The sequence below is a fragment of the Pelmatolapia mariae genome, linkage group LG13, assembly GCF_036321145.2.
Source record: "Pelmatolapia mariae isolate MD_Pm_ZW linkage group LG13, Pm_UMD_F_2, whole genome shotgun sequence".
Taxonomy (NCBI): domain Eukaryota; kingdom Metazoa; phylum Chordata; class Actinopteri; order Cichliformes; family Cichlidae; genus Pelmatolapia; species Pelmatolapia mariae.
In genome coordinates, this window is record NC_086238.1 from 24,519,496 (window position 1) to 24,546,321 (window position 26,826).

Here is a 26,826-nt window from a genome sequence, read left to right on the forward strand (position 1 = left end):
AGCTTCTTTTTAAAGATGTTGTTTCAGAGTATGCCAGACAATCTGCCTTGCATATGTTTTATGAGGAAATCAAATGATTCCTTACATAAATTAATGCTGTCAGCATTAATCTCAGTAAAATTACGTTAACGCCATAACCACATTAACGCGGCAAATCTCCGTTAGCGAGCTAACGCTGATCACCCCGTGTGGGCTGCATGGCGTCAACATGTTAGCGCCGTGCAGCCCCTCACACGGGGCACTAATATATATATATTAGACCTCAGCATGATTTGATGAGTGAATATTAACTATTAAAAAAAATTCCATTGCAGGTTCTATACTTGCAATAATTTGTTTATATCTTATTTGCTAAGTGAAATGAACCTTAAAATTAATGTTTAACTCAGTGTGTAATGAGTTAAAGATTCCTCTAAGCTCTGCACATCTAGTGTGGGTGTACAAATGGCACATAATAGATCTTTTTTTTAAAAAACGTACTAGTTGCTCAACTTTTCCCACCAGCCACTTGTTTACTTCATCTTCACTTTCCTTGCAGGGAATGCCACAGAGAGTTAACTTGTCTTATCATGTTTTTTTGGAGACTGTACTTTCAGTTTTATGACCTTTATGGAAGCCTGATCATACAGTCTATAACAGATAAATGAATGATAAAAAACACTGCATTCTTCTCTTTTAATCAAATCTTTTCATTTGCACTTTTATAATGTTGGATTTCCTTCTGATCAAATGTTCAGAGTTTCAGCAAGCACACAAATTGCTATGTAAGTGGTTTTTTTTTTCATGAAAGATATGTCTACTTTATATTAAAATGTTTTGAAACTGTTTATTGATCAAAAATAGTCCCATTAGAATTGTTTGTTCCTTTCCTTATAAGGTCTTGTTGTTACTCCACTACTCTGCTGTATTGAAGTATTCTGAAATGAAAAGCAATTACACTATAAAAACTGTGGCTATAGCTATATTATGAAGTGCAGCCAGAGTTTAGTCAATCTCAAATATACGAATAAACAAATAGCTGCAAATGGGCTTCACCCTACTTCTTTTTAAAGAAGAACAAAACAAAGACAAAGACCGTAACGACTCCTGGTTTCAGAATATTCCAAACAATCTTCTTTGCATATGTGGAAATCAATTTTTTTATTACATGAATTTGTTAGACTCCAGTGTGTTTCGGTGAGCGAACAAAAACTTTCCCTTTCACCGTTTCTTTCCACAGCAACTTTTCCCACCAGCCGTTTGTTTACATTATTTTTACTTTTTCTTGCAGGGAATGCTGCAGAGAGTTAACTTGTCTGATCTTGTTTGTTTGCAACTGAACTTTCAGTTTTATGACCTTTGTCGATACCTGTTCATATAGTTTGATAAAAGAAGCTGTATTCTTTTCGTTTTGTCGCAGCTTATCTTTTATGCAGGTTATAGCTAATGTTAATCTGCATATCTTCAGACTGTAATTGAATATCTTTTTTAAAGTAAACTGTGTACTTTAAGATTTGATGGATTTATTTATAGCTCAATTAACTTGAGCAAGGAAAAATACACATAATGTATAGGAGCTATAAGCTTTTTTCCCACGTGTCATCACTGGGTGGTGGTCGTTTTGCAAAACAGACATTGTAAACGCATCTCCAAAGATTGATTCTGTTCATCTGGACGTAGCGTTTTCAGTGGGAGAAACGTTTCATCACTCATCCAAGTGACTTCTTCAGCCTCAGCTGACTGCAGGTTTCCCCAGTCTTACACACAGGATGCATAATGACTGAAACCAGCCCACTGAGGGAACAATGGGCTGGGAGGTCAGTTTCTTAATCTTAATTATGCAAATTCTCATGACCATTGATCAACAACCACTGACCAAAACCCACTGATCAAAGACCACTGATCAATGGCCATGAGTACCATTCACAGAGAGTTGGGGAATGGCCGCAATCACAGCATTGTAAGATGGCAAAAGATGTACCCTTAGGCCCCCTCCTTGATTCAGAGATGGTCCTTCCCTTTTCACGTAAATGGCCTCTTTGACTCCACGCTCAAACCAGCGTTCCTCCCTGTCCAAGATGTGTACATCCTCATCCTTGAAAGACTGTGCACTGGCCTGTTGGTGTAAATAGACTGCAGAGTCCTGGCCTGACGAGGTAGCTCTTCTGTGTTGTGCCATCCGCTTCACCTGAGGTTATTTGGTTTCCCCGATGTGTAAATCCTGGCAATCCTCCTGGCACTTAACAGCGCACACTATGTTTCCAAAAAGTTGATTCTGTTCATCTGGACGTAGCGTTTTGTGGGAGAAACGTTTCGTCACTCAAGGAGGCCATTTACGTGAAAAGGGAAAGACCATCTCTGAATCGAGGAGGGGGCCTAAGGGTACATCTTTACTTTCCTGGATGATTGAGCATGCATCAAGACGTACACTATGTTACTCTGTTTGTGTCGGGGGCAGAGATGGGCAGTAACGCGTTACTTGTAACTAGAGCTGGGCGATAGAACGATAACGATATGTATTGCGAAATAACTTTTTCTCGATAGAAAAATTAAACTATTGCGATAGGCCTCATCTCTCTTGTCCTCTTAAAAAAAAAAAGAAAGAACAGCCAATCCAAATTAAGTAGCGCAGAGCCGAACCAATCACAGCCGCAGCGTCACGCCACGTGACTTGTTACGTGCAGCACAAGTGCCAAGGCGCACATGTGTATTTGTTTAGGAAGCATCCAGCCGGGCTGCCCAGGTAATGGAGGAAATGAGTTTGCCGACTAGAGAAAAATCAACCGAGAGCGTGAGCGAAGGTTACCGAAGAAAAAACCGATGATGGTTCCAGTGCCGGAGAGATTGTCGAACGGAAGGGCCATAGAAGTTCCGTAGTGTGAAGGTATTTCGGCTATTTCAAGTCTGACAAAAAACAGAGTAGCGCGCACTGTAAATTGAGCCGAAAGCAAGTCTGGAAATACAATAAACTGGTGCATGCTCAATCTCTGACTGAAAGCGCTAATTCGTCATTCGGCTTTTGTCAGACTAAAGTCAATGTTAAAACTGTTTGAAAAGCTAAGCTATACAACAAGGAGAGATTGAGAATTTCCTTTTAGTTCTCAGTTTATTTGATATTGACAAAAGTTAGTCAATTTTGTCTGTTCTTCTGTAAAACAAACTAAGATTTATTTTTAGAATTAAAATTTTATTTCTAAGTGGAATTGACAATTTAGTAGTCTGTTTTGTTTGTTTTATTTTGAAACTTAAACGCTTTAGCGGCTGCGTTTTGTGTAGTTTGCAATATTTGCCTTTATTTATCTGAAACTGAAGTCTCATGTTCCTTAAGTACATCTATCCTGTTGAACTTATTATGGGAAATAAATATTTAAATTAAAACAAGCTGCTAATTATTTCACATTTTACTTGTGAGCAATGGCACATTTAAATCTTACAAATATAGTTATTTGGCTTATATCGTGATATATATCGTAATGGCCATAAGTACCATTCACAGAGAGTTGGGGAATGGCTGCAATCACAGCATTGCCATCTTACAAAGCTGTTATTGCAGCCATTGGCCTAAATTTGTAGGTGACTCCAGACTCCCGCCACATCATTTTCAAGTCACTCAGATCATTCAAAAATGTTATTGTTTGGCTTTTTACAGTGTTTTATTTGTACCTCAGTAAATTGGTTTGACTGAGATTAAAATTATTGTAAAATTATAATTATAATATTATAAAATTATAATATTATATGTTATATTTTACACAGAAAGAACAGACGGCCGAGTTTATTAAACTCCACCGAGACAATCTGCAAATTTCATTAAAAGTTTAATAAAATATAATCTTGTCTTTATTTTTAGTTAGCACATACCTTAAACACTTCAAGCTGTAAGCTAATGATAGTTATATAAGAGCAGATGCACGCTGGTGCAATAAGCTGTACGTTTTACGTCCAATGGATGCATGATCTGATTAGTCGACTAATCGCAAAAATAATCGGTGACTAGTCGACTATCAAAATAATTGTTTGTGGCAGCCCTACTGCTCATGAAGCCTGCCCTGATCTTCATGTGAAGTAAGGTGCTCATTGAGGCGTGTGTTGATCTTTAAATACATTCATGTTCTCATGGAGGCATGTGTTGACAACTGTTGTGGAAACTTTAACAATAACCTGCAACACACCCAGTGAGTGTTTTGAAGTGATTAAATGAACACACTGCAATGTGAAGAAAACCTTCAGATCAAACACCAAACAGTTTTCTGAGGAAGGACATCTCCCTAAACCTTTTTATACCTTCCCAGAACACTCTTAAACAAAGAACATTCCACAGCATATCATATATCTATATACCTTCAGTCCAGCTCATCTTTGACCCTCTTAGCAACTCAAAGAAAAGTTATGACCACCTGTCACCTTGCTAAAAGCAGGATGCCTGGAGTTCTTTAAGTCTGTACGGAAGGGTAGAGCTCCCATCCGGGCAAAAAGAAATATAGAGGTATATGACATAACGTGAAAACTTTATTGTTCTAACAATACACTGTAAAAAATGTTTGTGAAATTAACAGTAAAATTATGTAAAATCTTGACATCAAAAATGTGTAAATAGAAAAACAAAAAAGCAATGTTTAATTTACATCAACATTTTGTAAATAATACATATATACCTGTAAAGTCCTGAACCAAGTAAAAGTGTTAATTTTACAGTAGTGTTTTAAATATCAAATGTCCTTGTTGAATTTACAGTTTACTGTTTTATAAACGCTGAAAAATTGTAATTTAAAAGTCAACATGTACAACTGAAACAGGTAACAAAATAATGTTAAAATTACATATTTTTTTAGTTTGTTTTTTTTTAATTCAGAAAGTATCCGTATTACATTTTACAAATTCATTCAAACTCATTTATAACGTTGGTCACACACAAACCACTTTTTAAGTGGGCCAGACCAGTACAATTTCTGTCAGTGTAAAGAAGTCATCAGAGATATCTTTATATGGCAGTACAATTTCAGCAGTACTTGTCAGTTTTTCTACATTTTAAAGACAAACTGCTGTAGTAAATAAATGAAATCATTCAGCATAAGTCTTTAGTCCTAAATTGTAATAAATAAATGTTAAAAATGACCTAAAAGTTATGACAGCCCACTGGCCAGACTGTCATGTAATTATAAAATAGAAAGGTTTTGTTGATTCATAGAAAATGTCCTGTTTTTTTATAGACAGTTAAAAGACAGGAACTTTTATTTCATTTTGTTGTTATTGCCTTGGTGTAGTGTGAATGGCTATGGGGGAGGTCTTTTTCAGTGGGAGAAAAATCCAAAACTTGTTAAAATCCAAACAGACTAGAGTCTGTGCTGGGCTGATTATCTTTCAAATAGACAGCTGGTCATCTCCTCCATGTTAGTCATTTCTTTAATTTTGCACCACGTTCAATCAATTTTAGCCAGATTTAGTAAAAGTTTAATCATTTGCTCAAATGTTTATTTTTTTAATGCCCAAAGTGTGTTAGTATTTAAAACTACACGAGCTCTACATTGGCAAATCACGGAGCATGAGAGTTTGTTTCTGTTCTTTGATTGGACTACTTAAATTATTGTGGGAGTAGCAAGCTTGGCGGCTAGTGACATTACGCGCTCAGTCTGCGAGCAGAGTGGTGGAGATGTGTGTACATTGAGATATTCAGCTATTTTAGCACGAGCAAAAGTTTTGGTAAGCTAACATTGCATTTTCTGTTATCTTTAAATACATGAGAGTATGTTTTCCAGTAATAGTATTAATGGCGTCTGAGCGAGCGATAGGCTAGTCCTATTTTTTCCATGCTGTTTTCGAGCAGTGGTTATTGAAAGGTCATAGGAGGTTAGTAACCTGAAACAAATGTGCTGTCGACAGCTACAATGATTTCGTGCTCTTTTTGCAACAAAACGCTGAAGACGTTGAGGGGTTATGTGCTGCATTGTAGAGTTCACAGGAACGAACCCCATCATTTTTTCAAATGCGTCGGTAGTGAATGCAGGCGCACATTTTATGCTTACGCGGCCTTTAAAGCCCATTTCTATCGGGTTCACAATGTACCTGCACCCCCTATTGCTGGTAGCGCCATTTTTACAGACTTAAAATGTGCTACTACACTTTGTGAGCGCCAACTTCACACGGTGAAAGAACTTATATCCCACTTAAAACAGCATATAGTGGAGGGGCGACCTGTGGCATGTCCAGTAACTGGTTGTAAAAGTATGTTCTCTGTGAAATCGTCATTTACTGCTCATATGTCCAGAAAACATAGAGAATGCTCTGTTGAAAGCATAAGCGACATGTATAGGGGGACACTTCCTCAGTCTTCTGCTGTATTTGCAGGTGAAGATGCTCCCCAGAGCTTAAATGAGGCAACAACAAATGAAGGCACTGAACTGCCACAGAATTTCAGTGAGGCCTTCCTTAGGAATGTGTGTTTGTTTTACCTAAAACTGCAAGGGCAGCTCCTTCTTCCAGCTTCAACAATACAGACAATTGTTGAAGAGATGCAAAATGTGCGTTTGTTGGGCCAGGATTATGCTTTAGGTAAATTGCATTCACTTTTAAAAAATGACTTGTGCCTAACAGATGACACTATTGTTAAAATCTGTGATTGTATTAAGGAGTCAGATCTGTTTTCTACCTGTCATAAGGGCCCACTGAGAACGACATACACAAGAACTCAGACATTTAAAAAGATATTCAAATACGTAGAGCCTGAAAAATTAACATTAGGAAATGATGAAAATATGACACCACGGTTTGCCTACTATATACCAGTGAAACAAACACTAAGCAGCTTATTAGAATCAGAATTATGGAAGAATTCAGTGTCACAGCAGTCTTGTGAAACTGACTCTGAGGCTTTTGGAGACATAAGTGATGGACAAAGCTTTAAGTCCAACAAGTTTTTCATTGACAATCCAGGATGCCTGAAGCTAATTCTGTACCAGGATGCATTTGAAATTGTTAATCCTCTTGGCTCCGCTAAGAAAAAACACAGTGGTTGCAGTCTATCTGTCAGTGGCAAATTTGCCTGCTCATTTGCAGTCCAATACTGATCACATGTCACTTGTCTTACTATGTGGAGAGAATGACCTTAACAAATTTGGAAACGCAAAGGTTTTCTCAAAAGTGGTAGAAGATTTAAAAGATTTGGAGGAAAATGGTATCATTTCTGGTGATGAAATAGTCAAAGCAGCTTTGCACAGCATTGCTGGTGATAATTTGGGTTCACACAACATTGGTGGGTTTACTGAGAACTTCAGTCGTTCTGAATACTTTTGCAGATACTGTGAAATCACACGAAGTGAGTTTCAGAGTAATGATCCAAATGTCTGTGGTCCACAGCGCACACCTGAAAGCTACAATTCTGCTGTGGGCGATCTACAAGCTGAAGGCAGTCAAGAAATCAAAGGCAAGGCAAGGCAAGGCAAGTTTATTTATATAGCACAATTCAACAACAAGGTGATTCAAAGTGCTTTACAGAGACATTAAAAACAAAAACAAATAAAAAGCACGATTTAAAATTGATTAAGACAAGCAAACAAACAAACAAACAAACAAACAAACAAAACAGTATTTAAAATCAAAAATCAAAACAGTAGATAAAATCAGAACAGTAGATAAAATCAGAACAGTAGATAAAGTCAGTAGTTAAAATGTAAGTTTTGAAATTTAAGCTTAAAAGTGTGGATTTGGTGCTTTATTCAAAAGCAGCTGAGAACAGGTGAGTCTTCAACCTGGATTTAAATAAACTGAGTGTTTCAGCTGATCTGAGGCTTTCTGGGAGTTTGTTCCAGATATATGGAGCATAAAAGCTGAATGCAGCTTCTCCGTGTCTGGTTCTGACTCTGGGAACTGATAAAAAACCGGATCCAGATGACCTGAGGGATCTGGAAGGTTCATACTGGGTCAGGAGGTCACTGATGTATTTTGGTCCTAAACCATTCAGAGCTTTATAAACCAGCATCAGAACTTTAAAGTCTATCCTCTGACGGACAGGCAGCCAGTGTAAAGACCTCAGAGCTGGACTGATGTGGTCCACTTTTTTGGTCTTAGTGAGGACTCGAGCAGCAGAGTTCTGAATGAGCTGTAGTTGTCTGATTGATTTTTTAGGTAGACCTGTAAAGATGCTGTTACAGTAATCAAGCCTGCTAAAGATGAATGCATGGACTAGTTTTTCCAGGTCCTGTTGAGACATCAGATCTTTTATCCTTGAAATATTCTTGAGGTGATAGTAAGCCGATTTTGTTATTGTCTTAATGTGTTTTTCTAAGTTTAGGTCAGCATCCATCACTACACCCAAATTTCTCGCCTGGTTGGTGGTTTTTAGGTGTATAGATTGAAGTTCTCTGGTGACCTGTAATCGTTTTTCTTTGGCACCAAAGACTATTACTTCAGTTTTGTTTTTGTTTAGCTGGAGAAAATTGTGGCACAACCAGTCATTAGTTTCCTCAATGCATTTACCAAGAGCCTGTACAGGGCCTCGGTCTCCTGGTGACATTGTGATATATATTTGTGTGTCATCTGCGTAGCTATGATAGTTTATTTTGTTGTTCTTTATAATCTGTGCCAGTGGGAGCATGTAGATGTTAAACAGAAGGGGTCCCAAGATGGAACCTTGGGGAACTCCACATGTGATACTTGTCTGCTCAGATGTGAAGTTACCTATTGATACAAAGTATTTCCTGTTTTCTAAGTATGTTTTGAACCAGTTTAGTACAGTTCCTGAGAGACCTGCCCAGTTCTCCAGTCGTTTGAGTAATATGTTGTGGTCAACTGTATCAAATGCTGCACTGAGATCCAGTAAAACTAAGACTGACATTTTTCCACTGTCTGTATTCAGACATATGTCATTAAACACTTTGGTCAGAGCGGTTTCAGTGCTGTGGTTCTGTCTAAAACCTGACTGGAAGGCATCATAGCAGTTATTCTGTGTTAAGTAATTGAGCTGTTGAGAAACTGCTTTTTCAATGATCTTACTTAAAAATGGGAGATTTGAGATCGGCCTGTAGTTATTCATTTGTGTCTTGTCAAGATTGTCCTTTTTCAGTATAGGTTTAATTACAGCAGTTTTTAGTGATTCTGGAAACACACCTGACGTTAAAGAAAAGTTTATGATCTGTAACAGGTCTGACTCCAAAGTCTTTGAGACCTTTTTGAAAAAACTTGTTGGCAGGACATCTAAACAGCAAGAGGAGGAGTTCAGTTGACCTAAGATGTCCTCCAGGTCTTTGTTGTTAATAGGGTGAAACTGTTTGATGGTGTTTAAACAGTTTTTTGGTGGACACAGTACATGTCCTGGATCTGCTGTTGATGTACCAATTGCTTGTCTAATCTTTTGGATTTTTTCTGTGAAGAATTTGGCAAAGTCATTGCAGGCCATGGTCGAATGAAGTTCAGCTGCCACTGACACAGGAGGGTTTGTTAGCCTGTCAACTGTAGAAAATAAGACCCGAGCATTATGACTGTTTTTGGTGATGATGTCAGAGAAGTAGGACCTCCTTGCACTCCTCAGTTGTAAATTATAATTGTGAAGTTTCTCTTTATAGATGTCATAATGAACCTGGAGGTTTGTTTTTCTCCATCTGCGCTCAGCTTTCCTACACTCTCTTTTTTCATTTTTCACCAGTGTGGAGTTTCTCCATGGAGACTTTTTCCTTCCAGAGATAACCTTCACCTTAATGGGAGCAATAGTGTCCATTACATTTAACATTTTAGCATTGAAGCTAGTGACGAGCTCATTGACTGAACCTCTGGACAGGTCAGGTGTTAATGGGAAGACCTGGTTAAAGATCTCACTACTGTGTTCAGTTATACACCGTTTTGTGATCACTGCTGTTGATATATTTGTGTGGGCTGAGATTTTACTTTCAAAGAAAACACAGTAATGATCAGACAGGCCCACATCAGACACAGTAACCTTTGAAATGCTCAGGCCCTTGGAGATCAGTAGGTCAAGAGTGTGTCCTCTATTATGTGTGGCCTCTGTTACATGCTGAGTCAGCCCAAAGTTGCCCAGAGTGTTACTCAGGTCTTTAGTCCCTTTGTCCTGAGGGTTGTCCACATGGATGTTAAAATCCCCAACAATAATTACACAGTCGAAATCAACACAGATCACAGACAGCAGTTCACTGAGGTCATTAAAAAAGTCTGTGCAGTATTTGGGAGGCCTGTAAACATTAAGAAACACAACTTTGGATGGAGCCTTCAGCTGTAACGCCACATATTCAAAAGACTGAAAACTTCCAGGAGATAGCTGCTTACATTGAAATGATTCATTAAATAAGACGGCAACCCCTCCTCCTCTCCTGCTCACCCTGGCCTCACTGATAAAACTGTAGTTAGGAGGGGTCGTCTCGATGAGAACAGCTCCACTGTTACTTTGGTCCAACCAAGTTTCAGTTAAAAACATAAAATCAAGGCTGTGCTCAGTGATTAAATCATTAATTAAAAATGTTTTCCCAGCTAAAGATCTAACGTTTAATAAAGCCAACTTAAGTGTTTTAGAGGTATTATTTGCCCCCTCGTGTTTGGGAGCAGTCTGTGGCACACAAGGTATGTTTACTACATTTAAAGATCTTTTAGAGTGCAGCTCTTTGTGTTTTGACCAGGCCACACGTCTCCTTCTGTCACCTAAAAGTACAGAAATTTTGAAACCTTCTAATAAACAGGGTCCCAGCTTCTCCTGGGAAAAGTCACCACTGTCATAATCCTCGCAGCCCGGACCCTCCACACATCACACATCAGACTGCGGAGACAGAGCATGAAGGTGGTAAGGAGGAACTAAGGGCGGCGAAGCTGCGCAGTGTAACTTTGATTGCTCTGTTGAGGACGGGGCTCGATGGCGAACCTTTGGCTGCTCTGGTGGGGGGTTAATGGGGGACAAAAAGGGATTGGGCCGGGGGGTAGATCTGAGCCCAGCATTGACCCGCTCCATCATCTCCTCAGTGAATTTCAGGTGTGGGGAGGAGGGAGAAAGGGAGGGGGAGGAGGGTGATGGCCTGTCAGGGGTTTGGGGGACTGGGGAAGGTCGTGGTCCCTGGTCCTGGTCGTTGGTGTTGTTGAGAGAGGTGGAGGCAAATAGGGACCCCTCTTCTTGCCTCAGATGTCTCTCCTTTCTGAGGCTCTTCCCGGGTGGGGGCAGATGGAGCTCCTCCTCAAGGTTTCTGCTGGGCTTTGTTTGTTCTTGGAGTACTGTTTGTTCCTCTTTATGAGATAACTCCTCGTTTATCTCAGCCTTGGCACCAAGCACAGATGGATGACGTATGGAATAAAACAAGTTGGAGGTGAACAGTTTCACCCCTGACTTGTTAAAATTAAATCCATTTGCTTTAAACAGATGCCTGCGTTCCCAAAAAATATTAAAGTTGTTGATAAAATGCACTGAGTGGTCAGTACATGCTGATATAAGCCATTTATTCAGTGCAAACAATCTGCTGAATCTCTCGTCTCCTCCTCTGACGGGCGGTACAGGCCCACTGATGAATACAGCTGCATTCAGAGAGTTTACAGTATTTAATAATCCAGTAAAGTCCCGTTTCAGAACCTCCGACTGTTGTTTGGACACATCGTTTGACCCTGTATGCAGAACAATATTTGTCACAGTTGGATATTCATCTGCAATCTGAAGAATTCTCTCCTTCAGGTTGTTGACCATATCCTTAGGAAAGCATAGGACTTTAGTGTTCTTACCGCACATCCTTTGTACATCCTTTACGGCAGAGTCACCCACAATCAGGGTTTCAGGCCTAGCCTTTAGCTTTCCCTGTGGCCTTTTACTTTTCAACAGATTTTCAGACCTTACTTCGCTACTTTTAGATGGATGGTTGTCCGATATAGATCCAGGGTCCTTTGATAGTGGAGCAAATCTGTTCTGCAGTTTCACATTCAGTTGTTTTGGAGGTTTGTTGTTAACCTTTCTATTCACGGTTGTCCAGTCCTGTTTCCTCCCGTATACAGGGGTAGAAGAGCTTCTCTGTCTCGTAGGAAGTGAAGGCCAGTCGGTTTCAGAGATTTCAGCTCGCTGTGTTCTGCCTGTGATACGTCCTCCCCCTTCTAGGAGACATGATTTGTGTCTTGGTTTTGCACCAGGACAGTCCAAGGGGGGATTATCGCTTGATGATTTATAGTAATGCACAGAGTCTACTTTCTTGGTCATGTTATCTGTGCTCCTTAGCTGTGTACTAGCTTGCTCATCGCCATTGCTTTGAATCAAAGGCAAGGTTGTTTCATTTCCACACAGTCCATTTACCTCCACATTTACTTCTAAGCGATGAATTTTTGTCTCCAGTACTGCAATCTTCTGCAGGAGTTTGTGGTAGTCATCTGTGGAGAGGGAAGGCATCTTGTTGCTAGTTAGCCTAGCTAGTTAGCCTAGTTAGCCTAGCAGTTAGCACCTTTCCAGGCTATTGAGGCTGTTCGGAGTCCAGACGCTGTAATCAGGCTTCAGCTGTGTCTAGGCCACAGACACACGGAGCGCTGAGGATAAGGTAACTAAAAATGTTGCTGTTTCTGTTAAGAACACTTTAGTCCTAATGATCTATAAGTGTCCAGAAGCTCTCGCAGGTAGGCTCATACAGAAAAAAGGGAAAAAATCTGCATAAAAATCAATAAAAATCAATAAAAGAAGCAAAGCATTTGAAGAGCAAAGAGAGGAAGCGTCCACACTCACAAAAGGGGGCGGATTAAAAGGGATTAAAAGGGATAAAGGTAAACTCTGTTTTTAATACCTTGAAATCTTTTCATGTTTGCCAACCTGGTTTACCACCTTGTTTAGGCCATGACGTATTTGAGGGTGTCTTAGCCTATGATAGTGCACTGTACTTGAAGTATTTTATTAAGACAAAGAAATGGTTTACATGTGCACTTTTGAACCGGCGCATTAAACAGTTCAAGTACAAAGGAGCTGATGCGCTAACAAAACCGTGTGCTGTCAACCCAGATTTAACCAAGCTTTCAGGTCAAGCCATTCAGAACTGGAATTTCTTAAGGTTGCTACCTGTTATAATTGGTGATAAAGTCCAAAATCCAAAGGATGATGTATGGCAGCGAATGCTCCAGCTCAAAGACATAGTTGAAATGATTTGTGCACAAAACATCTCACTGTCACAGGTGGCCTATCTTGACATTATAATCCAAGAATATTTGGATTCAAGAAAGTGTTTATTTCCAGAGAGTGTACTAAAACCTAAACACCATTTCCTCCGTCACTATCCAGCACTTATTTTGAAATTTGGCCCCTTGATTAGGTTATGGACTATGCGTTTTGAAAGTAAACATAGTTACTTCAAAAGATGTGCCAGGAGTTTGAAAAACTTTAAAAACATCTGCCAAACCTTATCTGAAAGACATCAGATGTTTCAGGCATATCTTTCAGCTGGGCCAGGATGCAGTCAGTTTCTGCAAGTGAAAGACAGTTGCACCTTTTACCCTGACCTCTACAGTGATGCCATTAAATATGCAGTGAGACAGTTTGGCTTTACAGGAAATGATACTAGTGTTTGCACTAGGGCTGCTCGATTATGGCAAAAATGATAATCACGATTATTTTCACTGAAATTGAGATCTCGATTATTTGACGATATTTATTTAACAATAACAATGTATTGAATAATGGCTTTAAAGATGTCAAAAAATAATATAAAATAGTGTGCAAATACTGATAACAGTGCAAATGTTTGCAATATAAAAAATAAATGAAAAATGTAAACATCTATGTTTAGTGAACTTCAAAATACTGCATAATACTGGTTGTTCACTGTGTTAATTGAGCAGTGGTCTTTGGCGAGGAAAACGTTACCGCGTTTGTTATCTCCTTGTGTCTCTGGGAGCTGGTGGGATATTTAGTCGCGTTGTACAGGGTAGCGTGAATGGAAGTCTGTGAGCAGTAGTGGTTTTAGATACGGGCGACACGGGCGGTTGCCCGGGGCGGCATCGTGGTGGGGGGCGGCATCACGGGCATCGGCAAAAAAAAAGAAGCTCGTACTCATGCTGCCCCGACATCATGCCAGCGCATATTGGGAATGGCATAGGCACCGATCGGTTTTCTATCGCCCATTAGCTGGGAGTAACGGCGCCCTCCGTTTGCGAGGTGCGCCTGCTGCTTGCAGCACAGGGAGGAGAGGGCGGGGCGGCGGGGGATTCTCTGGGTGGCTGGAGCAGCATCTAATAACCAACTTGCAAAATAAAACAAAATAAAAACAAACCAACAACACGAAAACACCAGACATTATGATACAGACTTATAATTTGCACCGATGTTTTTTCGAAATTCTGTACGCGAAAAGTGAGCGTGAGAGCCCTCGGTGTGCCTGCTCAGTGCTGAAGTAAAGTAAACTTCATTGTCATCTCCGCTACATACAGTCCAGTATATAGAGAGACGAGACGACGAGGCTCCAGGTACAGCAGTGCAAATAAACAAACAATAAATATAAGAAGAGTAAGAAAATAAATATACACTTTAGGACCAGGGGTAAAGGGGTCAATAACAATTTAAAATGTATATTTTATATTTTGTTGATTTAAAGTCTCATACACAACCCGTTTTTAAAGTTTAAAAAAAAGAGAAAAGAAGAGGAGTGTAGCGACTTCCACAGTCGCTAGAGGCCGGGGATGGAGCCTGACTATTTGCCTGACGCGCTGTCAACTGTACGCAATAATGCGAGAGGTGGAATTGCTTGCTTGTTTATTAAAGTGCTTGAAAAGTTTACAGAGCAATGTGATCGGCTCGCCATTCAAACTCTTAAAACATCACAGGCTCTAATGCAACAAGGGGAAACTCGTTGTGCTGCGGTCAACAAAAACTACCAGCCCTCCTCTCTGTCAAAATCAAACCAGTGAATGACAGACTGACAACGCCCTCTTAATGTCGCCGCTACCACCCACGTGACTCCCGTTACACATCACCATAGCAACCAAACAAATGAAAACCCAGTGATCATTAAAATTCAATACATTTAATTATGGCTCCTACAAGGAGAAACGAGCAAAAGATACAGGTAAGCAGATGTGTCATTGGATAATGGCAGGTCATGTATCCTAAAACATTAAGAATCAGAATACTTTCTTAATCCCTAAGGAAATTATGTGGGTTACAGTTCCTCCAAGAAGAAATGGTAAAATAGTAACAGTAGCAGACTAAACTCCAAACAATATATACAATAATATAATATTAATTAGTCAGTGTCAATTGTTGATTTGTCCTGTTCTCATTGTATGACGAATTATGTCTGTTTGGTAGCCGTTTGCATACTATGCATACTCTCTCTCTCTTCATATATAGGGTCATATATGTGTGTGTGCGTGCATGTGTGTGTGCGGGGGGGGGGCAGAGGGCGTGTTCGCCCGGGGCGCCAAACAGGCTAGGACCGCCACTGTCTGTGAGGATGAAGCAGGTGTTGTCAAGAGTTTTTTTTCTCTATGTTCCTTCATTGTTTGATCGTATGTCACTTTGTGAGCGGTCTTCAAATGATTGAATAAATTTGTAGTGTTGCTCTGTGGTGCAGCTACGACACCGTAGCAAAGTTTCCACACTATGTCTACTTGATCCACGTCTGACTCCGCGAACCCATAATGTTTCCACACCACTTAAGTTGTTTGACCTCTCTTTTCAACCAACGGCATTCTTTCTTCAGCAGCCATTATCCTCTCCTCACCAAATAACTTCTGCTTAGCTTTCCGAGCTTCCCTCGGGTCCTCTTAATTGTTGTGATGCGTGTTCGAAACGCAGAGAGGTGCGCTCGATTTGCCACACGGAGCAGCGCGAGAGGAGGAGCTAATAATCGGCTAAGTCATTTTTAATGATCGTTGAAAGCCCAGATCGTAATCACGATTAAAATTCGATTAATTGAGCAGCCCTAGTTTGTATAAAGGTACATCGTATAAAAAGGGGAATTTCCTTGTGTCAAAAAATGAGGAGTCCATTGAGTTTGGAGAGTTTTGGAGCAGCAGTGTATTTTGTGTTGGATGTACACCAAGCTGAGTATCTTTCTGAATACCACGTGTACTCGGTGACAAAGGACAGTACAAGGTTGCAATGTCTTAACATTACTGACTTGGTTGACTTTTATCCATTACCATCATACTTTGTTAATGGCCACCAAGTCATTCCTCTAAAACACAGTGTGTTGTCAAAATAAGCTTTGTTTTATGTTGCCACTGTTGTTGGGAAACCATATTAAAATGCATGTTTGCTTACTACAATGATTTAAAAAAAATGTTGTGATGGGAGGGGAAAAATGAAAGTGAAATACCTTTTCCTTTTATATATGCAGAAAATAAAAGGTGTAAACCATCCCTCGTATTATGCCCCGAAAGCAGAAATTCATCTTATTTATATATGCACAGTGTTACTTGACTAAATATAATATTACTTTTGCCTTTTGTCAGTGCGTCATTCTTCGTTGATTCCAGAAATGACCGACTTTGAACCAACGTTGCTAAGGACTGCAATCAATGAGGTCCTGCCTAACCTTCCAGAAGTGACAAAGGATATTCTTGAAGAAACCTTACAATCAATTGGGGTAGAGACAAATGATGATTTTCAGTTCATTGAAGAATCTGATTTGCACTCAGCCTCGAGGCCAGTTCAAGCACGAAAAGCCATTGCCGCTTGGAAACTGAGATGTAAGTCAAGTATTGTAGTGAATGATACAAACAGCATTAGAAGTTGCCTGCATAAATTGAACCTTTTTTGGTGTGTGTGTGTTTGTTTGCAGGTCATACTCCTGAAAACAGCAGCTCATCGCTTGGTGCATCGCCACAACCTCCTGAATCCTCACAATCTGTTTCACCTAAATCACCCTCAACCTCCTCCAGCAGCAGTCAAAGTCCTTGTGTAGACTCGATGGATACCTTCCAGATACCATGGAACAAGTTTCCAGAAGAATTGATGCAATCACTGGAGAGAGGAAAACGGCCAAGTCCACGCACGAGAAGGGAGATGGTCCAGATTGTGGTTTCTGAGATGATGAAAAAAAGCTCTAGGATAAGTAAAAGGAACTCTACTGAAGTTGCCAAAAAGATGGTGGCAAAATATCCAAAATCTCTGCAAGACATAATAGAGGGAGATGTGATTGGTCCAGGGTATCACTCTCTAGTCAAGCAATTGGAGTACAGAATTGACAATGTGAAGCGATCTACCACCCCAAAAATAAGAAGAAGAAAGCATCATACTGAGTCTGACACCGAGTCTGTCCCTTCAGAACAGAGAGCAGCAATCCAAGACACTTATGGATGCATTAACTGGGATGTGAAATTCCTGCCCCTTGAAGAAACTACAGAGAGCCAGCAACTGAAAAAAGAAAAACTTAAGATGATGTTTCAGAAAACTGATGCAAATCCTGAAGAAGTCAAAAATCTAATGAAACTGACTTTCTACACACAGCGTAAACAAGTCAACCAAGGAAAAACTATAAAATACCTCATGGAAGAATGGCCATTTTGGTTTAGAGAACTTGGCATGGCAGTCCACTTTAAGGAACTCACTGGAATTGGACTTAATGAAACTTTGATACGCAACGTGGATCTGAAGGGGGAACGGCTCCTGAACTACATGAATACTGTCTGTGCGAACAAGAACAAAAAGCTCCTACAGGCTGTAACCAAGCTTAAAGTGGTGAGGGGGGAGCTGACTGGTTGCTCTGAAGACGTCAAAGACATGGTGCTACTTCTGCTGTCCTACTTTGATGAGAAAGAAGATGCGATGTTCTGTTATGTGGAGGACACATGCCTGGCAGGGGAAGTACAGATGGACCAGCTTTACCTGACTCCCACAATTGTGGTGTGTGGTAAGTTATTATTTCTGTCTTGTATTTTTCTGTTCCCTTTTTTATTTTTATTTTTCATTGTATCTGGAAACAAATTTAAGTTGCACAATGTTTTGTTTCCATAATCACTTTAAGGTTAGTCAAAGTGGCCTTCAAAGTACTTATATTTCTCTCCCCTAAACCTGCAGATATATTGATACCTGTACTGATCATGTTTCTTATTTGCTTTTCAGGACGGTCCTGTTATTCTTCTAAACGGTTTATGCTGAGCGTGGACCGAAACATTGTGCACGACAACATCACCTCCTTCATTTCTGCCCTGTGCATGATGTTCGGGAGCTATTATTGCTTCAACATTCATTACCCATCACAGCTGGCATCAACCCTGGAGTTTCTGCAGAGGTACTTCTTTTTGGATTAGTTTAGCCAGCACTTAACTGGAAAAAAATAGTAGTTTTTGAAGTGACTTTGAGTTTAGGGGACTTCATTTTGCCATTTAAATAGCTTTAACTCTTTATTCCAACAATTACTTTATTATTGTATATATTATATAATGTTATTGATGTGAAGTTGTTCTCGATAAAATTCAACTAATCATCTGTTTTTCTTTTTTCCAAGATGTTTTTTCTCCATTAATTCAGAGAAGGGCACTAAAGTGGAGAAGAGAAACACATGCCATCTTCACGTGAAGCCAAGAGTCCTTACCTTGATACAGGAACTTTCAGATTATGAATGGCGTGATGTCTGAACATGGACTAAACACACTAACAGTTATTTAAGGGGCCACACTCACAGCATGAAGGTTTATTTCAGCCCTTTATCAGGTTAGTTCTTCAAGCTTAAGAGGCACAGAAAAATTTCAGACAATGTTATTCTGTTCTGTATGATTGTTGGTTATGTAATTCCTCATTTGCATTCCTGTACCTTAATTTGAAAAAGATATATTTATATTAGTACAATTGTTCTATTTTGAAAAGGCAATACAGCAATTCTTATTGGCTGTTTAAAAATTCTTACATTTATTAATTAAAAGCAGTGCCAGGGGTTCTGTCATTGTGTTTTTTTATGAACACATTTTATTGAAACAATCTGTGTTTCAGACTGATGTAACAGTTCATTGTTCTTTAAGATCAATAAATAATTAAATTGTAAATTGTCTTGGCCTAAGCTTTTCAATATATTAACTCTTAAACTTATATCTGGATTTGGTTTCCAATTGTAAATGCTTACATTTTGTCCATTGGGTTACTGGCTTTAATATATTCATTTGGATTTTTTCATAGACCAATAACATTTTAAAGCAATAAATTCATAGCGTTATTTCTATTTTCACTTTGTTAGAAGTCAGAACAGGGTTCTAACTCAACTTACAATGATTTAAAAATAAATTAGATGTTATCGTGACTGTAATGCAATAAAGTTGCAGACCTGCTAGAGGTAAAGAACATCAGAAACATCTTTTGAGTAAACCAGAAAAGACCAGAAAAATTCTGTTAAATAGCAGTTTTATAATGAGGCTTTCACAATAAAATACTGTTGTATTTTATATTTATTTTTTTCTGCAAAACTGAGATTTAGTGTACAATAAGCAGCAACTTTCTGTAAATCTTACAGGAAAAAAGTGTTTAATAGCAGTTTGGCCATGCTAATTTGACATAAAAGGGCTGTTGAATTTACTGGCTTGAAATGTATTTTGGGGGGAAATTATAACGGTTTTAAACTGTAATTTTTACAGCTTTTTTTTAGTATTCTTGTTTACAGTTCACAGTTTTTTCTACAGAATTATTCTGGCAACCACAGCTGCCAGATTTTTTCTGTAAAATCAACAGGTTTTTTTTTAAATTTTTTTACAGAGTATACTTTTCCTGTTTGAACAACTTAATATCATGTTATAACAAAAACTTTTCATGTTCGTACAATATAAATATTATATTGTATGAACGTGATAATTATATTGTTTGAACGATAAAGTTTTCACGTTACAACATATCTTTTAGTGTTCGAAAATGATATATATGATTGCCGTAAAACATACTGAAGTGGGTGACAGTGCAGATCAGAGTGTGAGAAAATGGCTCGTTTATCAGAATGAATTAAATCCTATTTTATGCTTGGATTGAGGCATTGAGATTTTGCTGTTATTGAGCAGTTTGGACAGTATTGTGATAAGCATGCAGACACTTAGAAGAAACCTAAAATGCATGGGACTGTACAGGAGAAAGAATGAGTCTGATCTGATTGAGGTGGCAGGATTTCTTATTGATCAAATGGAGGGACACGGGAGGCTCCATGGATATGTAACGGAGGGAAGGTGTTTTTTTGCACAGATGTTAAAAAAGAGAGAAACCCTCCTAAAAACGGACAGAGCAGTGGGGCAGCCAAGGGAAAGCACACTAATAAAGACTGTAAGGATAAAATATAATTTATTACATTTAAACCGTTAAAAATATAAAATAAATTAAAACAGCCCTGGCCAGGGGGCAACAATAAAAATCAATAAAACACAATGTTAAAAGTCCAGTGGCGTCCGCCACGATATAAAAGTCACTAATAACAAATCCGGTGAAGCGATACAGGAAGGGAACCCGGCGGCGTCCTCGCCGGGCGCCGGGCAGAGCTCTCAACTCTGCCCGCCGCTTCCTTGTGACCGGTAAATAGCCCTGGCCCGCCTTGCCGCCTCTAATTCTTCGCAGACGCGAAATCTGTATGAATGGAGCTATTGATGGCTTTTCGAGAGTTATGATATGGCTTCATGCCTAATCAACAAACAATGATCCCAAAGTTATTGCTGGCTATTTCATAGCAGAAGTTGAAAAAAGGATGGGCACACCTGATAGGATTCGCTCTGATTTGGGAACAGAAAATGTCATAATGGCAGGGATGCAAAGATTCTTGCGATGGACTATCGATCAGAACATCAGAGACTGTTTTATTACTGGGCCCAGCAATCACAATTAGCGTATTGAAGGCTGGTGGGCCTTTCTGAGACAACATCATGCTCAGCACTGGATAAATCGTCTCCAATAGACAATGACAGCTTTTCTGGATGTTTTTTGGACAAGCAACTCCTATTGTTTACGTGCCTGAACATCACTGAGGTGTGTAACCATGTTTATATTCTTTTAATGAGTCATTGTGTGTGTGTATGTGTGTGTTTTAGAGAAAGACAGACACAGATATAGAATAAAAAGTTCGCTTTAACACCTACCATTCACGTAACCATGCTCATTATCAGTGTGTTCAGGATATGAAAAAATGCTAATGTTTTGTCAGTGGTACAAAGTTTGCTTTTGTGCACTTTGCCACTTCAGTTTGTATTTAGAGCCACAACTGTATACACAACAGACCGAACATGCTCAGCTTTGCCAAAGCTTGCAGGAATGGGAGTTTAATTTGATCAATTAATTATTTCTGAATCGACAAAAAAATGGGCAAATGTAAAGAAATGTATCAATCAGGGAATTAGTAGCAACATTAATTGGTTAACATTAATTAATTCGGGGGTGGGGTGCCCTCGGCCTCTCGGCCTGGGGCTTGGTCACTCTGACACAGCTGGCTGCCGGCGGAGCTCACGGGCATGTCACTGCAACCCCCCCTGGCTTCTGCTCCGCGGCTGCTGAGTGACCCCTCATCTGGGGCTCTCCTCAGCTCTTTCTGGGATAGTGCCCCTCCGTTGGTCTTCCTTGGTCTCTTGTGCTCTGAGGGCCTCTGGATGTCTGGAGCCTGGATCTCCTCCATACCTGCTTCATGCCCTGGAGGACTGGGCTGTGGCTCCCCACACCCTCTAGCAGATCATTACATGAAGGAACCTTTTAAATACAAGCGCGCTCATGCTCACAGGTGTACACACGGGTGCTCACACACACAAACTACACCCTTTTTGGCTCCTACCTCAAAGCATACTGTGCGCTGTCGATCTTACGTGCTGCACAATAATGTTTAATATTTAGTATTTACTGTCATATTCCCATATATCATTGTGATGTTGTTTATTATGTTGCTCTTTTTTTTTCTTCTGCTTGTTTCCTCTTTTTTCTTTCTCAACAGGTGATCCAGGTGATTGATATATGTATTTTTTGTCTGCTTATTTTGTTGGTTTTTGTTTATTGCCCTTTATCCCCGTCCCTCTTCCCCGCTGTTTTTCTTTCCCTTTCTTTCTCCCCTTTCTTTTCCCCAGTCAAGTCTGTCCCGTATTTAACAAGTGAAAATAAAATAAAATAAACAATAGAAGGTGAATCAAATAGACCATTACGGCAAGGCTGGGATGGTCCATTTGGTAAAGTAAATCCGTTGGGCATCTTTCCTCGCCTTTGGACAATAATTCTGATGGCAAAAGAGCCAAACGGGACGGGCAAAAAAGAAAAAAAGAAAAAAAAAGATTGTGTGTTGGACCTGAATGCAGTGAGTAACCTTTAATGTTTAAATGGATCAAGGTTTAAGTCTCACAGCTCTAATGTGCAGCTGTCAGCTTACAAATAAACTGCAGCACAGAGCGCTCAAACAAAGATATTCATTTATTGATTCACTTCTTCATCGATCTTTATCATCCATTCATGTGATCATGTTTAAAAAAAAAAAGTAGCAACATTAACTGGACAATCTAAATTTGTTGGTTAATTATTAAATGAATCTGGATAACTCATTCTGCATCTCCTGTGATTGTAAGTCACTGATATTGATTTATTAATGATTATTTGTTTGTACTAATGCGTCACAATTTCCTTGAACGTTAAAGGGTCTGGATTTCTTCTCTTAAGCGCCTCAGGGTGATCATCCTGTCCTGTCAGACTAAGAAATGCAGTTGTGAGTTTTTCATTGCTTCACCTGCACAAAATACCTAGGCACGAAAAATGGTCCAGCTCTCTCCTGCTGTCCTGTTGTATAAGGCGCACACAATTCACCGTGATGAGAGGATAACTTTTGTCACTGCTCCTGTCCTTGATCCTCTGAGCCACTTAAATACCAAACTACTTGTGCGCTGTAGGGGCTTTTCTAATGGTCGTGCCCCAAATAGCAAAATTGGTATGGCCTGGATCTGGCCCACACAATGTGCTTACACATGGCCCACATACCGCAAAGAATGACGGCCCTTTGATGGCCCAGATCTAGTTTGCCAGATGTGGCCCACACAAGGCCAGTTGCAGACACACTGGTGGTCCTGTGCTGGCCCATGTGTGGATTACCTCTGGCAAAACTTATCAGGGCCACCAAAGGGCCGTCATTCTTTGCGGTATGTGGGCACACATTCACACTCCTGACATGTAGACTGGAGGAGTTAGGGATCAAACCACTAACCTGCCAATCAGTCGGTGACCTGCTCTACCTCCTGAGCTACAGCCATCCACTGGCAACGATGAGTAAACCATCACTAGGTTTTGGATAAAGTGTACACTCACAAACCTTTCAAACCTGCATTTGAAACATTGGCTACCATAGCAGTATAGTGTTGCAACATGGCATTTGGGTCTTCTAACTAAAATAGGAAAATAGGAACATAAACAGTGGCGTCATTGCCAGACCTGGCCACCACAGAGTCATAGAAGGTCATGCACGTCTCATTCATTTTTTGAGACTCTCCCCACTTTTAGTTTTCATGGAAAATAACTTGTGTTATTCATGACATGAAATCATTTCCAATAACTTTGTCAGGTCAGTAAATAGCTGCCACATAAGTATAAATCTAAATCATACATGTGTATTATAGAAAAAAAAGCAAAAACCATTGTGCTGTTTGTTCATAATAAATGGGTAGGGGTGCATAGTCAATAAAAGTCACCAAGGCTCTGCAGAGCTCCAAACCTCCTCTGCCACAAACAGAAGCATCAAAAATGTGCGCTGGGAGCTTCATGGCATGGTTTTCTACAGCCAAGCAAATCTATATGTATGTGGCCAAGAACCTTAGTCCATGTAGGGTATCTTAGCACAGTTTACTTGTGTCAGTTAGGTCAGCTAGTGGGAGGGCAGAGAGGGCAGCCTTTACATTATTTTATTGTAGAGTGACAGGAACTGCCTATGAGCTTCTAATCAGGCAGAAGTATTGACAGAAAATATATCAAAGGAAATACATTGATGAAAATCAAAGAAGAGAAATATTTATGTGATGTTCCATTTTCCTGAGAACTGATTGGCTGTGATGACTCCTTCAAGTACTACATGCTACTTTGTCCTGCTAGTTAAGCCTGCTGTCTGTTCTCAGGCCTCCTCCTGTTTCACTGACATATATCCATCACCAGAGGGCTCCACCGACCTGCCTGCTGACATCAGAGCACACCCCTGTGTCATGTGACCTGGCTGGAGTTGCAAAGCTGGACTCAGACCTCAGGAAGAGAGATTTTTATCAGTCAGCTGGCAGATGACACAGTGCTCTTCCTTAAAGATGTTTCTCAGGTTTCAGTTGCAATCAGCACCCTTGAGTCTTTCTCCAGAGCATCGGGCCTCTTCCTAAACCGCAATAAGTGTGAACTGCTACCAGTGAACAAGTGTACCGTGTCCTATGTTTCTGTTATCCCAGAGAAAAGTTGTGTAACATATTTGGGAATCGTTATTACCAAGGATATGAATTCTAGGAACGCTCTAAACTTTAACCCTATCATCAATAAAACTCAAAATGTACTCAACAATTGGTTGCAAAAGGAATTGTCCCTAAAGGGTAGAATGCTGCTCACCAAAGCCGAGGGTTTGTCTCGTCTGACCTATGCTGCTCAATCTTTACATGTCAATAACTCTACATGCAAATCTGTTGATAAAATATTATTTAATTTTCTGTGGAAAAACAAAATTCACTACATTCGCAAATCCGTAGTTATGAGCAATTATAACAATGTTGGCTTAAATTTTATAGATTTCAGCTCCCTAAATTACACTTTCAAAATAAATTGGATTAAAAAACATCTCAACTACTCTGCAACTACAATATTCAGAAAATCCCAATTAAACACTCAAACTTTCATCAACAAGCTCTTTTGGCATGGTCTTTAATCTATAAACATAACTTTTCTGCACAAAGGTATTATATTATTATATATTATTTTGGCTCAACTGTAACATTCTTTACAAGAATAAGTCGCTGTTCTTTGAAAACTGGTTTAATAATGGTATTCTTCTGGTAAGTCAACTATTCAATAACGCAGGCTTATTATACAATTACTCAGAGTTCCTATCCAGATATAACATCCCAGTATCCCCAAGGAAGTTTTGTATTGTTTTTGATGCCATACCGTCTGGTCTGTCCATGTTGTTTAGAAATACCACTGCCTCCCCACTCCTGTTATTGTCCCGCCCTGTCCTGAGAGACTCCTTTAGGTCAGATTTGTTTCTCCTCTTCTAAAGGTGTGAATGCCAAGATTAGGTCTCTTTTTCAAGAGTCACTTGTTTCCATTCCTCCTTCCATTTTTTTCTGGTCTATTTTTTTTAGGACATTGACTGGAACTCTACGCAGATTTTGTGGAAAGATATCGCTAGTTTCATCTCTAAGAACATCTTATCAAATTTTGTGCTTTTTTACCAAAATGTGTTATTTGGTTACACTGACTTTAGTAGGAAAGACTCAAATGCTTTTTACCTCATGTTGTGTGCACATACTATTGCATTTGTTCTGTAGATGCATTTACCAGATGCACTAGAGGGCGCTAGTGAGTATGTTGTTGTTGTTGTTGTGGTATTTGGGAAGAAGAAAAAAAATAAAATAAAGAAAGGAGTTATTTCCGGTGATCCTCTGTTCCTACCTGCGTGTGTGTGTAATGCCTGTTGAACTAACACCATACAACAAGTGGCGACGAGAGTAGTGGTGATTAAGTTATGGCTCTGCTGTCTTTGCAACCCCCGGCTGTGTTCCTGGATTGTCCGGGCGAACCGAAAATTCCATTTGCTGCGTGGAAAAAGATGTTCGATAACTACTTGCTTGCGATCGGGGGTAATGACTTTGCTACGGAGAGGAGGGGGCCCTACTCATTCACTGCTTGGGAACAGAGGGACAACGAATCTACAGTGCCTTACCACTCGCTAAGGATGATTACGAGGGATCCGTAAAGGCTTTGGAAATGTACTTTCATCCTAAAGTCAATGTTGTCGCCGAGAGATACCACTTCAGGCAACGAGCCCAAGCTGTCAGTGAGTCTACAGATCTCTACGTTGCAGCACTGCGTGAGCTCGTGAAACAATGTAAGTTCGGGGCTATGAAGAATGAAATGTTGCGGGATCAACTTGTAGAGAAGACAAATAATGCTCGTATACGTGAAAGACTGCTAATGGAGGAGGATTTGACGCTTGAAAGAGCTTTGGAAATTGCTAGGCGTACAGAGGCTGCAATAGCTGATGCAAAGGCCATTGCTGTTGGTGAAACAAAGCCTGTTGCCGCTGTTCAAGTACAAAAGAAGATGCGCAAGCCAAAATACAAAGCAGCTAAAAAAACGGATACAGTTCCGACTTGCTACCGTTGTGGTTCAGCTGATCACAAAGCCAATGATAAATCCTGCCCCACAAAAGACTGCAAATGTAATACGTGTGGGAAAATCGGACATTTTTTGAGAGTGTGTAAATCTTCACATAAACCTGTTAATGAAGTGACTGTGCCTGAAATGTGTGTTTTAACTGTTGACAATTGTGTCAGTGGTGATCCGGCTAAACTGTCACTGTCTGTTACTGTCACTGTACCAAATACTGCACAGGCATGTACTGTTAAGCTACTAGTAGACACAGGGTCTGGTGTTTCCATACTGCCTGAACATGTTTACAGCACAAATTTTGGCTCAGTTAAGTTAAGTAATCCAGCTGTTCAGCTTATTACATATTCAAAAGAGAAACTGGATGTATTAGGGTGTCTTAGAGCTGACATTACTTACAATGGCAAGAGTGCCTCCACAGAACATTGTGAGAACAGGAACACCCATACTGGGCATGGACTTGGTGACTGCCCTCCAGCTACACATAAAAGGGGGACAATTAGTCCTTGACAGTCCCAAGTTCCGTGCTACACTTCAGCAAACCTCTGCTCTGCCCACTCACTGCAAACAGGAATGTGAGTCTCCAGTTGCATTCGGATGTGCAAAGGACTTTGTACATAAAGTGAAGGTGC